Source organism: Sus scrofa, chromosome 6 (genome assembly GCF_054392235.1).
Source record: "Sus scrofa isolate SSC_HxYL_T2T_F1_AM1 chromosome 6, Sscrofa_HxYL_maternal_Yorkshire_Landrace_v2.0, whole genome shotgun sequence".
Taxonomy (NCBI): Eukaryota; Metazoa; Chordata; class Mammalia; order Artiodactyla; family Suidae; genus Sus; species Sus scrofa.
The window spans coordinates 69,021,885-69,027,679 of NC_139388.1; positions in this window are offsets into that span (position 1 = coordinate 69,021,885).

Sequence of the window (5,795 nt, forward strand, 5' to 3'; positions counted from 1 at the left end):
CGGCAGGTGGGCAGGAATTGCAGGCCCGGAGCTGGGGAGGGGGAGACCTCTCCTCCTCGTAGCCCCTCCTCTCCCTCACCACCCCCAGGCCTGGACCCCTCCTTCGCTGGCCTCACCCTGAGCCTCCTGCAGGCCCGGCAGGCCACGAGCGGGCTCGGAGGCCACACCTGTCCCCAGCAGCCTTGCCTCATCAATAATGCAGCAGGGGAGGTGCATCCCCACCTTCCCCTCACCCACCGCCCACCTGTCTTTTCATCTCAATTACAGTGGCTGCGGTTTGCCAAGGGCCACCTCTGCCTCAGGGGCACTGCTGTGGGTGACACTCCTGTTAGGAGCAGGTGTGCGATGTTTACGTCCTAGGCTGATGGAGATGACCCCTGTTTTTATCAGGGAGGCTTCTGGGGCTCCCCTAAACAACAGCTCCTGCCCATGTCACTTGCCCCCAACCCCGCCCATCTCCCAGCACCCTGGTCCTCCAGTCCAGCCCTCTGGCCCCGCCTTGTGCTCTCTCTGCCCAGTACCCTCTTCCTGCTCTAGGGCCTCTGCACTGCTGGCCCCCCTCCTCCCGCCCCCACTTCCTCACTCACTTCTGTGCTAACCCCCCCCACATACCCGTCCCTCTCTGCCCCGTTGCCTACGTCACTGCCTGGCACTGTCCCCTTGTTTGTTGTTGGCTTTTCTTGCTGGAATGTTGGCTGCAGGAGGGCAGGGTTGGGCCGCCACTGCCCAGCAGGCACCTGCCAGGTGGGAAGGAAGGAAGGAAAGGATGGAAGGAGGGAAGGGAGGAAGGAAGCGGGGAGGCCGGCCCTGCTCCCCGAAAGGAAGCTGCCTTGAGTCATGGATCGCCCCAAATTTAGCAGGTACCAGCTGCCATGGCTGAGAGCAGATTCTGGGGAGCCAGCTCCTTAAAAGCAGAAAGTGCAGGAAGTTCACTTTTCCTCAAAGTGGCCGAACTTTCTCCGTTGCCTTTTCCTTCTCCTGAAACTTTGCAGCCATCAGGGGATGCAGAGATTAATGGGCCGGGCCTGCTGGCCCGTTTGTGTACACAGCCTATATTGCTATGAACTAACGAAGTTTATCAACCAGGCACAGAATCATTAATCACCCAGAAAAATAACACAGCGAAATGACTTTTCAAAATGTCGCTGGCCTAATTATCATCTTGCCCATTACACTAAATACCGCCATTTATATCCACGATGCTTAAGTATGCAAACAGTAATTAACGTGGTAATGAACTGGGGGCCCCAGAGCCTCCCCTCCCCGAGCTCATTTGCATGTTAATTATCATTAGCGACCAGGGAAACAAGTTATAAACAGCCTAATTAGCAGCCGGATCATTTTTACAAGAAATTGCCGTGCACTCTGACACGTGAACCAGCGTTAGATTAATAAAGTTCCGAGGACCTGCCCCTCCCGGGCGGGGGGGGGGGTGCCTGGGTGGGAGTCGGCTCTGTGATTCGACGTTGCGGCTGGATGGATCCTCAGGCTGGCCCTGGCCCTGTCCAGGGCCTGAGTGCCCCTGCTCAGGCTGTGGTCTCTGGATGGGCAGGAGGCTCTGACCGCGGCCCAGGCTTGCGGTTCGTGTTAGAGAGTGTACGGCTCTGATACCTGTGACCATGGTAAGGCCGTCTTTATTCAAGGCTACTGCAGCAGGGGAGAGAGGTCAGACTCTGGAAGCCGCAGGACAAGGGGATCACAGCCCAGGAACGGGGTGGGGTAAGGGGCTGGGACACTAGGAACAGACATCAAGGGGAGAGAAGACTTGCTGAGGGCAGGCCGGGGGGTGGGGGGGAGGAGGAATTTGACCCAGTATTGACGTGATCAGCCATCAGGCTGGGGGCATTCTCCCCTGACAGACTCAGCAGGATTCCCGCCCCCACCCCGGGCTTGCCAGGCTGGAGGCAGGGCCCAGGGGTGGAGCATGGTGGGGGGTTGGGCTCCAGGCAGGGTCTGAGGCTCTGCCAAGAGGAGACTCTTCGTCAACCCAAGGTCCGGGGAGTTCCCGTTGTGGCTCAGTGGGTGAAGAACCTGACAACCTGACTAGAATCCGTGAGGACATAGATTCAATCCCCGGCCTCTCTCAGTGGGTTAAGGATCCAGTGTTGCTCTGAGCTGTGGTGTAGGTTGCAGACATGGCTTGGATCCTGCATTGCTGTGGCTGTGGCGTAGGCCAGCGGCTGTAGCTCTGATTGGACCCCTAGCCTGAGAACTTCCATATGCCGGAAGGCAGGAAGAAAGAACAGTAGGCCCATATTCTCCAGGTTTGCACCTGTTTCCTGTCCCTGACCCCTGCGGAAGAGCGGGACGTGGTGTCTGTGCAGCCCCCCGCTCCCTCTGACTGCACTGCTTTACAGGGTTTCCTGCCCACAGCCTTGGCACCTGCCTCTCCTGCCTCCCAAAGCACCTGCCTGGTAGATGCTGGTAGGCTCGCTTGTGCCCCTCTGTTAGGGTCTGTAGAATACTCCTCCTCAGAGGGACCCCCCCCCCAGCCCCTCCAGACCCACCTGGTCACGTGTTTTACTCTCTCTCTCACTGGCTGAAAGGTCAGCTTACCAGGGTAGGAAGGGCCACACGGACCCCTGCCTTACCAGCGCCTGGCATAGCCTGGCCCGAGGCAGGACTCAGGGAGCCCTGGGGAGCTGGGGTCAAGCCTGGCTCTGAGTTACTCCAGAGCAGGAGTGGCCCCCTCACTGGTCAGAAGGTCTCTGTCTCAAATACTCAACTCTGCGGTCGGGGCACAGAAAGGGTCACTCAGACATCAGCAGATAGACTGGCCGGGTGCCCGTGAAACTGCGGTTGTGGATATGCCAACGCCTCAATCTCATTATTTCCCCGTGGCCCACAATATTATTCATTTCTTTCATATTTTCCAACTGTTAGAAAGTGTATAAACCATTGTGAGCTCACAGGACCAGCCAGGGGCCAGACTGGGCATATCCTGTCATACTTTCCCACGTGAGCTTTAAAGTCTGATTGGTTCCAATAAGAAGCTGCATGCTATGCTTTAGAGGGATTTAAAAACAGTTTTTAGTGAAGTGTAGTTGATTTACAGCGTTCTGTCAGTTTAGGTGTACAGCAGAGTGATCCAGTCACACACACACAGATATCTATTCTTTTTCAGATTCTTTCCTGCGATAGGTTATTACAAGACATCAAACACAGTTCCCTGTGCTGTACAGTAGTAGGTCCTTGTTGTTTATTTTAGGGGGATTTTGATCAAATGTATTGATTAGTTCAGGAAGGCTGGCCCATTTCTGAGCCACTCCGACCCACTTAATCATTTTCCCCCTTGCTTTTCACACGAGCAACCGCTTCCATCGTATATTCCGAGGTGGCGTTTGCACGCAGGTTTCCTGGGTTTCTCCAGGTTAATTCTGGCCCTGGTCGCTTTGTTGGTGTTTCCCGTCAGTTAGAACCCCCTTGGGCCGATGCCGGGGGATGCTGCTGGCCCAGGATGGCGTCCCTGGAAGCTACTGGCTTTCCTTCCTCCGCTTAACACCTCCTACATTGCTGTCCTGCCCTCGCGTCCGCTGAGCCGCTGTCCAGTGCTGACGAGCGGCTATGGTCTCCTCATCCACCCCTGGCTGTGGGGTCAGTGATGACGCGATTGAGGTGTCGCCCTGGGCACGCCCTGGACTCTGGGTTCCACACGTGCTGCTTGAGACACCCGCAGGCTCCACTCAGACCCTGCGGCCACACCAGCTCCTCCCCAGCCCATGGAGGCGTGGGCGCCGACACCTCCTGGTCCCAGAGGGCGTCTTGCTGATGTGCATGGGCCATGCCCAGAGTCTGTAGCAGTGAACACCCCGGGGACTGGGAGCTGACACCCCTTCCCTGCGCAAAGGCTGCCGTGAGGGCCCCATGGATCAGGCACATGGGAGCCTGTCCTGGGGACCCCTGGCCCCACTTCTCTCGCTCTGCTCCCCATGAGAGCACAGCCCCAAAGCCTCCCTGTTGGGCTGTGCTTTCTGCGGGGCCCAGACCAAGGTGGTCCTAGAAGGCGGGCCCTCAGGAGGGAGTTTTGGAGGCAGGTCTCCCACTGAGGGAGGGGCTCCCGGAGCCCGGCTGCTGGTGCAGAGTGGGGCAGTGACTTCCCCAGGCTGCAGCCACCACGTGGGGCCAAGGCTCTCTCGGGAGTGGAGGTGCAGGTGGAGGTGAGGTGCTGGGTGGCTGTGGCACTGACCGAGAAGCCTGGTGACATCCGTGAGGACCAGGGCGGCAGCCTTCTCTGTCCGGAGAGCCTCAGGGAGAGAAGAAGGTGGGCTTGGCAGCTGGTGGATGACAAGGAGGTGTGGGGGGGTGTGGGGTGGAGGGAGGGACGCCTTCTTAGCAAGTTCCCCTGAAGCTGGGGAGCAGGGTGGCACAGGTGGCTGGGTGCTCAGCCTCTGGGGTCAGTGGCACAGGCAGGGTCGTGACCACAGAGGAACAGCACCCTGGGAGCAGGGCTGGGGACACGTGGCCCCAAGTCCTCTGGGCAGCAGAAGCAGACCGCCTCCAACTAGAGGAGCAAGGCCGCTCTCCCTGCCAACCAGGGACCATTTGGGGACCTCAGCTGAGGCAACACTTCGTAGCATACCCCTCTCTCCCAGAGCCCCACCCCCACAGTGCTGGGGAGGGCTCAGCACAGCCCTCCAGGGAGGCTCCTCCTGGAAGGAATCCCAGGCCGGCCAGTGTGCAGGATGCGGGACCCCGTGAGCGTGGCCCCTGAAGCTGCTGGGCAGCGAGGGGGACCGCGAGGCTGGCCGGGGTGGCTCCATGGGAGCGTTCTCTCGTGACTTGGGATTCCATGTCCCAGAGGCTGTCGGGACTGCCCCTTGGAGCATGTGGGGCAGAGATGCCTGGACATGCTGTGGTCTTGGGGTGGGGGCTCTGGGAGGCGGAAGGAGTAGAGCCCAGAAAAGCCCCCAGGATGCTAGGGTCACAAAAGCAACCAGGAAAAGGGGGGGTGGTGGTGAGAGGGTCTTTAAGGAGAACTGTTCACTAAGTGTAATGGTGGGATCATGTTCCCAGGATGTGTTGGAGTCCTACCTCCCCTGCCCCCCACGAACGTGACTCGAATTGGAGATAAGAGGACATTGAAGACACGATTAGGTGCGTGGTCCCCAGTCTCAGGGGACCGTCCTAGTGGAAAGGGTATGTTTGGACACAGACACGCCCAGGGAGGTGTCGTGGGAGCAGGGAGGGGAGGGATCAGGGCGGTGCGTTTACAGGCCACGGAACGGAACACCAAGGGGTGCCAGCAGCAGCAGATGCTGGGCTGGGCCAGGTTTTCCCTGGTCTCCAAAGGGAACCAGCCCTGCTGATGCCTGGCTCTCGCCCTCCCAGTCTCTAGACTGTGAGAAGGTAAATTCCTGTTTGGGCCCCTGGACCCTGGGGTGCTAAGGTTCCAAGGATGGGGGTTGAGGGATGGGAGGCATTGGTGCCGTCTCTGGAGGTGGGGCTGGGGTGGCGCTGCGGCTGAAGAACCCCAGAGCTGGGAAACAGGGCCTGTCGGCTCGCAGGGGAAGCTTCTGCCTCCACTAGGTTCCCTGTGCGCCTGTCGAGGGGGCTGGTCCTCTGGAGAGAGACCCCCGTACCCTTTGTGCTGAGTGTGTCCAAGGTTCTCCACATCCACAGAATTTCCTGGGGACACCCCAGGGCGCCGGTCCTCCCTGGACTGGAACCAGCAGTAAAGCCCCCTCGCCCACCTCCTCTGCTGGGTCCCCTGGGCTGCGTCGGCCCCGCCTGGTCAGCTTGGCTGTGGGGGGGGCGGGGGGCTGCAGTCTGCTACACGTGCCCTCCCATTCTGGGGG